Source organism: Sorex fumeus, unplaced genomic scaffold (assembly GCF_029834395.1).
Source record: "Sorex fumeus unplaced genomic scaffold, SorFum_2.1 ptg000108l, whole genome shotgun sequence".
NCBI classification, from domain to species: Eukaryota; Metazoa; Chordata; class Mammalia; order Eulipotyphla; family Soricidae; genus Sorex; species Sorex fumeus.
Window position 1 is genome coordinate 2120167 of NW_026606165.1, and position 11485 is coordinate 2131651.

The window sequence follows — 11485 nt, forward strand, 5'->3', positions numbered from 1 at the left end:
TACTCTAGACCTGGTCTTGTGTATGGCCGACAGGGGGTTGATCAGCACAATATGTTGTTGGTTTTTGTCTTGTTTTTGGTCTCACCTGGCAATGCTCAGGGGTGACTCCTGACTCTGTATTCAGAAATCACTGCTGCTGGTGCTCGGGGATGACATGGGATGCCGGAGATTTAACCCATGTGCGCCACTTGCAAGAAAATCACTTTCCTCCCTGTACTGTTTTTCTAGGCCCAGCAACACATGGAGTTTCCTGAGCCCCTCATGAACTCATCACGAATTTCAGTAAAACTAAGTGCATAATAAATCTGGAAATGGCCAACGGTGTCAAGAGACCCTTATTTTTTAAGCTAAAAAATGTATCCAGAAAGAGATCACAGGAGGAGTTTCTCACAGACAATCCAGTTGTGATACCAAATATCACCTAGGGTCCCTAATGGCAGCCAGGAGTGATCCCTGAGTGCAGAGTCCAGGAGCAAACCCTTAGTCCTGCTGAAGTCTCACAAGAACCAATAGAAGTAAATTCAAGCACTGAAATAGGGCAGCATCTAATGATTTGAGAGACAAGATATCAAATCCCCTGTGGTGGGAGAGAGAGAGTACAGCACATAGGACAGAAGCGCTTCACACACATGTGGGTTTTATCCGAGGCAGCCCATATGGTCTTGGAGCAAGTCCAGGTGTGCATCCTGAATACACAGTCAGGAATAATCCCTATCCATAAGGGAAAAAAAAAGAAAAAGAAAAAACCCTCTGACTTGAGAGCCTGGATGAATAGTACTGGGGGTGAGCCACCAACATTTTAAGTTGCCAAGAGGCTTCAGTCCACGGTACCCCATGGCCCCTGAGAACTCTTAGGAATCATCCGTTAGCACAGAGCCAGGAGAACTGTGGACTGTGTCCCACAAACAAAGGCAACAGCAGAACCAATTAAACACACAAAAGTTTGTGTCGAACACAAAGTAAATTGACTCACCAATGGATGGAACTATTTAAAGGGACCTAAGCAAACTGGGCAGATAGGGATTTTCCCATGGACAGAGTTGAAACAGGTTGATCTGAATCACCCCATAGGTTCTGGCTACCCCAGAAGCGTGATTCCTGAGGAGAAAGCTGAGAGTAAGATATGAGTATCCACAGGTGAACCCTAAAAAAAAATGAGGGAGGGAACAGCTACTGCACGGCTGTCCAACATCCCAGCCCGTCACAGAGCTACTGTTGGACACACAGCTACCTCCCAACCCCAGGGAGCCCACACGGTCTGTTCAGACACGGTTGGCTCCACACTTCTCTCACCGCGAGCCTGCAGATGCTGGTAGGTCTCCAGCATCACGTCCCTGTACAGCTTCCACTGAGAGGCCTCCAGGCCTGACCATTCCTCCAGGGTGAAGTTCACAGCCCCGTCATGGAAGGTCACTGTGTCCTGAGTCAGCACACTGGAAGGGTGGGAGTCAGAGTCTATCTTAGACTCATTCCCACTACTGTAAGGCCAGGACTCAGGGTCCTATATTGTCCCTGGGCCTCCCCCTCCGAAAGAAACAGCATCCATGCACACGAATTGCTGACGGGCCCCAGAAATTACATAAGGTACCTGGATCTGCTAAAGTGGGAGGACGTTATACAGAAGGTTCTTGTATGTATCTGCCGTTCTTGGTAATCCCAGCGACAATTCGAGCACCACTGGTCCAGTGAGCACTGTAGAGAGGATCACCTGAACATAGACTTGTAAGATCCAAAAGATTATCTCTGGGTGTAGCAAAAACCACTGCACGCTCACCGCTGCACCCCCACAGCACATGATCAGTAGGATTGAGAACTCGACAGTCCATATAGACAACTACTCAGAACAGTGCATGGCATGTGTGCCTGTAGGAACTCACTGCTCAGGACCACCCCAAATCCTGCTCAAAGAAGGTAGAATTTTCTTGACCCCAACATCTCTACTGGCCTCAGAGATCCTTGTCTCTTTCTCCCTGGGATCACCGCATGCCCAGAAATCCACACAAAGATTATGTGAACGTAAGACTCTATGACCGAGCAGGTAGTTTCTCCAAAGTAGGAAGGACAAAACAGGAGAAAAGCAAGTCTTGGGGCCCAAGTCACTGTAGTTGCCAGGGCCCACACGGGGCCAACACACCCCAGGGTGCTCTGAGACCCGTCACTTGTGAATCCAGAGCAGAGTCAAGAGGACAGCTGATGACAAAAACAATGCAAAAGAAACCGAAATAGCAAGTTGGCGTAACAGGACAGCTGTTTCGGGGACAGCTCGTAGAACTGGCGATCTCCAACAACCCATATGGTCCCACAAGCACTGCCAGGGGCAATGCCAGAGTGCAGCACAAGGAATGATCGCGAGAATCCTTGCTCTGCCACCCCTAATAAAACAGAAAACCCAAGATGAAACCTTTGGACCTCCAGCATCCCATTGGTCACCTAGACCTGTCAGGAATGAGCATTGAGCACTGAGCTTTGAGTACTCCTCATGCATCACTGGGTTGGCCCCAAAGACAAATAAAACAAACATACACAAAAGCAGCTTTAAATAGCAGAATGGGACGGTCTGATCGGAAGTCACATCTCGGAATCTGTCCAAAAGAAACTCAAAACAGATGGCCCAGGAATTCTGGGCACTCCTGGTACTACCTCATGTCATTCTATCTGTCTACTCCTACCTGGGGACGGTTTATCAGAAGCCGCATCACCATCTTCTCCTGTCACTGTTGTTCTGAGGATCAGCAGGAGGCTCCGTGCAAAGTCCTGGAGAAGGAAGAACAGTGAGCACCAGAGAGAAGCACCTCCTCACACTCCTGAGCTCAGACCAGCCACACCCTCGGGCACAGCCTCAGAATTCCACCTCTGGGAGACAATGGCAGAAGCTCCTGTCTTTGCTGCGTATGAAAATTTTGTTGTCATCTGTGATCCACTTCAGGATAGGAGCCTGCGCCCAGGCTACAGGGGAGGAAAAGACAGCCTTCTCTGATCCCCGGATTCCTCTCTGGCTCCCACAGGAAAGTCCTTGTAGACCCGTCCAGGTGCCGACTCTAGCCCAGGAGCTCCTGAATACTAGCGACCCCCTGCAGGCTGGCAGCGGTGCTGTCCCATGGGAATCCTAGCCTGGAATGTGGCTCCACCATGTGACTTAGAGTGAACAAACCTTCGACACTCTCTTGCAGAGTAGACAAGGACATATACCTGGGCACTCTGTCCTGGGGACCTCAATGGCAGGTGTCTGCTCAGGGAGAGATGAAGAGTTAGGGGTGCTTTGCAACTTGAAGTGAGAGAGCTGAAATTCATGAACCAGAAAAAGATACACCAGTATTGTGGTTAGAAGGCAATAATGTGAACTGGGTGCTTGACTAGATGAACCGATCAATCCTCTGCATCCCATATGGCCCCCAGCAGAGCCAGGGATAATACCTGAGCTTAGAGACTCGAGTAACTCATGAGCATCTCCGCGTATGTGCTCTCTCTCCCACCCTAAAATATAAAGAACAAAAAATAGCCACCCAAATACATTTTCATTGGCAAACCTCAGTCACCTGCATGCTCCCTTCCCCCCCACATACCCCGCATGATCGCGGCTATCATGGCAGACAATGAAGATGACCAGCAACTGGTCTCCTGCCATTAGGTGGAGTGGCTGAAGCTCTGCCCCTCAAATCTGGAGATTCTACAGAAGCGAGCTTAGGGCTGATGGTTCATACTAGGGACTGCTGGGAGTGTTGGGACGTCCAAGCCCCTGGCTGAGTCCCACATTCACCCACTGTTGCCCATTCTGGAGCTGGAGACGATCGTGCCCAAAGAGGCCCCCCAGTATCACACTTACAACGGCCACCCCAGAACTCTAAGACAGCCCCCACTGCACCCCCAAAGTTCTGCGTCTCCCTAAAGCCTGCTCCACACCTCAGATGCCACCAGGATTTCGGGGAACAAGTGAAAAACCAGCGCAAAAGTGCCCCTCTAAGCTGGCTCAGCCCCTCGGCTCAGAGTGTGGAAACGGGAAGGCACGGGGTGTTCACAGGAGGCTGCTCGAATACTGCCACAAAACCCGCCTTCAGAGTCCCCCTTCCAGGATGGGGCGCAAATTTACTTGCCCTTTGCCAAGTGAGCAAGAGTCTCAGTGTCTCAGTCAGGGATGGAAAATGAACCACAATATTTATGACATCACTTATGACATCACTTCCGTTTCCATTAGGTACCTTAAAGAGCCAGAGTCTAGGCACTGAGAACCTTTTTGCCACCCAGGTGACTTTGTGCTGCAAGGTGGATGGACTTGAATAAAGGAGTGGAGAGGCAAATGCTGGACTGGTCGGTCACACACTGGGGGCCTGGGGGTAAGGAGAAGTTCCCTGATCCTGCATTGTCACCTAACATCGAACCAATGATATCTAAACACAGAATGTTACCCTGCATCTTCTCAAATGATCTCTGAGCTCAGAGACAAGAGAAAACACTGAGCACTGTAGGCTGTGGTGAAAAATATAACAAGAAAAAAGGCAAATTCAACCGAAGGGGGGGAAAATGATGTACAAAGACAAATTCGAGAATGAAACATTAAAAGAGTCAAATTTCTGGTCCTTAAAAATCCACTATTCTTAGGGCTGGAGCAATAGCACACCGGGTAGGGCATATGCCTTGCACACAGCCAACCCGGGTTCGATTCCCAGCATCCCATATCGTCCCCTGAGCATTGTCAGGAATAACTCCTGAGTGCAAAGCCAGGAGTAATCCCTGTGCATCACCAGGTGTGATCCAAAAAAGAAAAAAAAATCCCCTATTTTTGATCTATCCCTGCTACAGAAACTCACAGTTTCCCCTGAATCCCTATTGTTTATTCACCATTGTTTGTGCATATAAATGTGTAAATTTAAATGTGACTTTGTGTGATTTTTGTTTCGGGGCCACAACCGGCAGATTCAGGGCTTACTCCTAGCTCTACAAGCAGGAATCACTTTGGTACAGACCATATGGCATGCAGCGGATAGAACCTGGGTCGATTGCTTGGATGGTTACGTCCTTACTCACTGTACTATGGCTCCGGCCCTAAGTAAATGTGCTCCTAGCACACCCAGTGGGATTCCTGAGCAAATGTCCTGACTCCTGGAAAACCAAAACTTTCTTGCTTAAAAAAACAAAACCCTTTACCCTGGTTGGATTCTAGTTCTAAACAATTTAGGTTTAACATTGGTTCATCATTTCTTCTCTGCTACAAGGAGCTTAGGCTTACTGAGTAACACCCATCCCAATACCCCTGAATCACTCCTATTTCCTTAGTATTCATCTTTAACTTCCCTGTGCTCTGCTTCCCCTATGCATTAATCACCCATTTCCCATAACCACATCCTGTGAATTGTAAAGTCAGATTCATCAGAGATCTCTGGATTTTGTATTCGGAAGTGAAATGTTGACTTTCTCTTTCCTTTATATCCTCTGCAGTTTACTTTAGACAAATATCTCTTTTTGCTCCTGGACAAGGATCAGTGCAGTCCCAGGTTGGGAAGATTGTGCTGCAGGGATTGGGATGGCCATGCCCCCAGCCCTCAGATTTGTATAGACAAAGTAAGGCAATATTATGATTTTGTAACTTCAGAGTTAATTGACTGCAGATACTATATACTCTTGGGCATTGTCATGTTTATGAGACTTAAGCCTCAGCTGCCCTTTGTTTTTAGAACCCTAAAAGCAAGAGACTGGATGGACCCAGGAGAGCTGTGAGATACTCTGGAATCAAAAAGGGACAGGTAAGCACCATAACATAGGAGTGACTGACCATTTACGCAGATAAACATTTGGCAGACAAAATTCTAATGGGGAGATTCACCCAAGGATACACTCTGTCTCCCAGGGAAATCTACATTGCTTTTATCTTTTCCTCTAGTTGTATAAGTTATCAAAACTTGTAGCTGTTTGGATAAACACAGTAAGAGGCAAAGATCCCAACATTTAGTTCTCTGGGCTTTGACAGCAAATAAGGCTTTTTTTTGCTTTTTGGGTCACACCTGGCGATGCACAGGGGTTACTCCTGGCTCTGCACTCAGGAGTTACTCCTGGCATTGCTCAGCGGACCTTATGGGATGCTGTGAACCTGCCCTCAAGGCAAACACCCTACCAACTGTGTTATCTCTCCAGCGCCTAGAGCAAATAAGGCTTTTAACACTTACTTCTCTGGGCTCTGAGACCAAGAAAGGCTTTTACTGTAAATCCCAGACTAAGTGATCGGGCCAGTTCACCTTGTCCTATCCCATGGGGATCCTGTCTCTAGCGTTGTAACAGTTTGCATCAAGACCATGCACACATGCTTTCTAGAATGTGCCATTTCGAAGTTGTGGTAGTTTTGCCATTTGCCCCGGGTCCATACAAGTTCCACAGCAGAACCTCCCTGTTGGGGTATTAGGAACTACAGCAACTGAAGCCCGAGTCAAGTAATTATGACCAAGCAACTATGCCCTGGAGTAGATGACTTCAGAGTCAATCAACTCCCAAATATCAGGAGCATAGCAATGATGGTCTTACTCTGTTTAACAAAAGAACATTCTGTATAGTAAAAACAGAAATAATCGATAGGGGAAATAGAAAAGCAGGAACATATACAAAGCCCTTTGACTACAAAGCAGTACAGATACAAAGTTGAGAATTACCAGAAAGTTATGGCTTATAAGTAATCAAGACTGACTTGGGGAACTGAGACAACGTGAGGTAAAATAAAAAGGAAATGTTAAAGATAAACTTTAACTAAATGAGGGATGTTAGCAAGGACATGATAAGCTTCTCTGGGAGGAGGAAAAGGGGTAAATATAGATGAAGCCTAAAACACTTTGGGTTAATATCCAGCAGATCACCAACAGCCTGGCCCCTGTTTTCTTCTTTGATCCTCTGTCACCCTTCACGGGCCAGGGTGGGGAGACCAATCATAGCCACCAAAGGCACACAGCGCATGTTCAGACATTATTTGAACACAACTCTCAGTACTCAGTGTAATATCCGAGTTTTGCCTGATCAGGGAGAGATGAAGAGTCGGGTGCAATTTTCAAGTTGATTTTAGGATACAGAAATTCTACGTTAGAAAAAAACAACAATGTGGAGTCAGAGATAGAAAGCTGGGAGGGGCGCTTCCCATGCTGACCCCGATAGATATTCGGCATCTACATGGACCATAAAAAACTTTAAAAAAAATTCCAGCGTGGTGCTTCTGAAGAAAGCCCTGAGATTCCACATATATGCCCAAAATACATCCAAAAATAGCCCCAAAGTAAATTTTCATTTGCAAACCGCAACCACCCCTAGAACCACGATCAAGGGATGGTCTGGAAATCAAGGCTACTAATGAATAGGGACCGAGGGCTACAGTGTCATTTGCCATTCGGGAGCTGCCCCTCAAAAGTGAACAGTCCTTTTATAGTTTTGGAGGCACCACCAGCGATATGGACGAGGAACTTGACTCTGCGCTGAGGCACCCGTCCTGGTCGAGCTTGGAGGTCGAGCTTGGATGGGCCAGACGCAAAGCACACGTCCTACCTACTGTGCTATCTCTCTGGTCCTCTAAGAGAATCTGCAGCTTTTGCAGCAAGGAGCTCCCGGCCAGTGCATCCAGGACGGGCCCTGCACAGTCCCGAGCTGGGAGGGTCAGGACGGCCCAGCACCCCCACCCAGCCACTCGGCCCCGGCCACCCGCCACCGCCCCACGACGGAGCTGCAGGGGATCCCCAGAACCATGCACTCACACCCGTGACCCCTGCGCCCCGGCACAGCCCCCACTGCACTCGCCAAAGCTATGCGTCCCCCACCAAACCCCGCCGCGCCACAGGAACCGCCTGGATCTGGAAAATGAAAACGGAGCGCGGAAAGTGCCTCCAAGTTGGCCTGGCCCCGCCCCTCAGTGCTGACAGCGGGAGGCGTGGGGCAGGGTGCTCATGGGAGGCCGCTAGTGTCCTGCCATGTAACCAGCCTTCACAGACCCCTTCCACGCGGGATAGCCACTTCGCCCCTCACCTGCGAAACAAATGGACGCCCGATCCAGCGGCTTGCACGCAAACACGTAAATGCCCTGCTGTGACATAACTTCCACTTCTGCAAGCAGCCTTAAAGGACCAGACACAAGCTGCACAGAGAACAACTAGGAAAATGCACGTAAATGTGTAAGGCTCCTTGGCATGTGTAAGGATGGTTGCCTGGAGTGAAAGCACAGTAGATAGGGTGTTTGCCTTGTACACAGCTGACCCAGGTTCAATCATCTGGATTCTATCTGGTCCCATTTTGGTGTATAATAGATTGTTAGGATGTTACTTCTTCCAAAGTGTAAGTCTCAAAACATTTACCCTCAATATTTGTGGAAATCCAATGGAAAGCTGAATACAATGAGTGCAGATATGCTACAGCGAGTGAAATGCTTCCTTGCATGTGGATGACCTGGACACAAATTATGGACAGCACAGCGGGATGTGGCTCCCATAACATAACGCAGAAGGGCCTGAAGAATGGAGGTTTGGCTGTCTATCCAACCTCAAAAGGGCTCACTATAGCATCCTGGTTGATCTCTGCCATGATCCTCTGCAAAGCAGGGCTTCTGATCCAAGTCAGAGTCACAGCAAAGAATGAAACCATGGTGAGTCTTGACAATACCCAGCAAAATGCAATGTTTGTACCTATTTACTTTTTATTTAATTCCTTCCACCTTGCTTTATCACTAATAACCATTATTTACCAGTTAACATACTGGGAAGTCCACATGCCAGGACATTGTCATAACCATGGTGTAGGGGATAATCAGCAAGTACCTTTCAGTTATGGTACTAGAATCACAGGAAGCTTTCACACATAACAGGATTAATTCCTTTCTTATTGTACTTTTTATCAATCCCCCCCACTTTTTGAAACTAAAATTGTTTTACCTCAGGGCCCTGTTCTGACGCGGCCATTGTTATTATGGAAGTGATTGATCCAGCATAAATTTTATATTTACTAAAGCTTGAGGGAACATGAAGGCCTTCCTATATTCCTTACCTACAGGATTTTTTCCAGGATTCTCTTTAAATCCGGAGGTGCGAAAAATGCGCTTTCCACGTTCTTACATAAATATATATATATTTTACATATATAAATATGTATAGTTATATATAGCTTCTCTCCATTGTGAATTCTCCTATGCATAAGGCCCGAGGATCCAGGAAAGGCCTTCCCACACTCCTGACAGATATAAGGTTTCACGGCAAAATGACTTTTCACATGAGCAGTAAAGGCTGAAAATAAACTGAAGACCTTTCTTCATTCCTTACACTTATGAGGTTTCTCTGCACTGTGAATGTTTCTGTTCAGAAAGTTATGCCAATTGCATCAAAATCTTCCTGCAGTCCTTTCATATATAAGGCCTCAATCCAGGATAAATTTCTTTCACACAGCAAAGTTTGAGGACTGAGTAAAAATCTTTCCACACCATTACATATGTTTTCCTTGACTATGAATTTTCCTGTGTTTAATAAGGAGTTAGGAGGAAGTGAAGGCTTTGCCAAAATGTTTACAAACATAAGGTTTGTCTCCAGTATGAAAATTCCAGCGCCTCAAAAGGATTGCAAAATACGCAAATGCCTTGCGACACTCCTTACATATATACGGTGAGAGAGAGAGAGACAGACAGACAGACAGACAGACAGAAAGAGAGAGAGAGAGCTTCACTACAATGTGCGTTTTCTTATGGACAGAAAAGTTTGAATAGTAAGTGAAGACCCTCCCACAGTAGTGACACAAATACTGTTTCATTCCCCTGTATGAACTTTCCTATGCTCAGAAAGACCAGAGAGGAAATGAAAGGCCTTTCCAACTACCTCACATATATAAGGGTTTTCTGAGAAACAGAAATTATGAAACTAAGACTTCAGGAATAAGCAAAGGCCTTCTTACATTGCTCACAAGTTATCTCTCCAGTGTGAGTTTTTCTGTTTACTAAGGCTTGTGGAATAAGCAAAGACTTTCCACTCCGTATACGCATGTGGCTTCCTTCCAGTGTGACATTTTCTGTGCATACTAAGATGTGCTGAGTGGTAGCACAGTGGTAGGGTGTTTGCCTTGCACACAGCCAACATGTCCGACCCGAGTTCAATTCCTCCGCCCCTCTCGGAGAGCCCGGCAAGCTACCGAGAGAATCTCGCCCACACGGCAAAGCCTGGCAAGCTCCCTGTGCTGTATTCAATATGCCAAACACAGTAACAACAAAGTCTCCAATGGAAACGTGACTGGGCCCACTCGAGGAAATCGATGATCAACAGGAGGGCTGTTACTTTTACATTTTCACTAAGATGTATGAGTCAGAGAAAGGCTTCGACACATTCCTTACATGCATATAGACTCTCCAGTATGAAATTTCATGTGTATAAGGTATGAGGATCCATTGAAGACCTTCTCTCAGTCCTTACATTTAAACAGTTTCTCTCCTGTGTGGATGTTCACATAGTTCCACCGGGGTGATGCTGGACTCAAAAGTTTGTCCGCAGTGCTTACATTTCTGGGGATTCTGCCCAATATGGGCTTCCATGGGGAAGTGATGGTGCTGAGGACATGGGAAGAGAGATCTTGAGATCACCCTCAGAAGACATCCCACCTGTCTCGGCATCCCTTGGGGGATGAGGGCCAAATTGCTCACTTGAGCCTTTATCAAAGTGTGCAGGAAGAGACATTCCACCAGGGCTGGCTGCATACCTGTAGAAAAGAGGATTCCAATTATTAGTCTATGCCATGAGAGTTATCATGTCAAAAGTAATCAAGCTCTGCAGGTATGTAGCTGGTAGGGTACGGGGCAATGAGTGTCTTGGGAAGTAATAAATCCAGATGGGGATGAAAGCAATGACTCTGAAGGATTAAGAGAGGAACTGGCCTAGTAGAACCCCAGAGATCTGGAGACATGGAACAGGAGCAAAGGCTGGTAAGAACATCAGAGAACAAGGTCCTGCCAACGCTCTACCCCTTGACAACACGCGAGCAGTGGACTCTCAGCTACAAAGAAAACCCCAGGAAGCAGTTTCAGAAACATGATTTCAAACTGAGAGTATCAGGCTAGTACAATAAGTTGTATGCACTCAATCTAGGTATGTCCAAAATTCCAAATGGTCCCCTGAGCACTATATGACTCATAGATGGATGGAATTTTGCTTTATCCAATCATAAATGATTCCTTTTTTTACCTCTAATATTAGTAAAGTGATGTGGGTGGGATCCAGGAATGTGACCAACCTTGTGAGTAATCACAGGTAAACGGAATGGTCTTCTGTGATGTGGGAGCTTGGGAGCTGACCCATATTCCCACTTATAAAAGATTTCATCAAGGTGCCCTTCCATCCTTTCAAACGACATTCTGTGCACAGTTACGTGCATCTAAACTCTCCAATTGAGACCAGAGCAACTGTAGATCTGGGTAGGGTGTTGCTTGCACATGGCCAACCTAGGTTCAATCCACAGGATCCTGTAGAGTCTCCCGGAGTACCATCAGAAATAATACCTG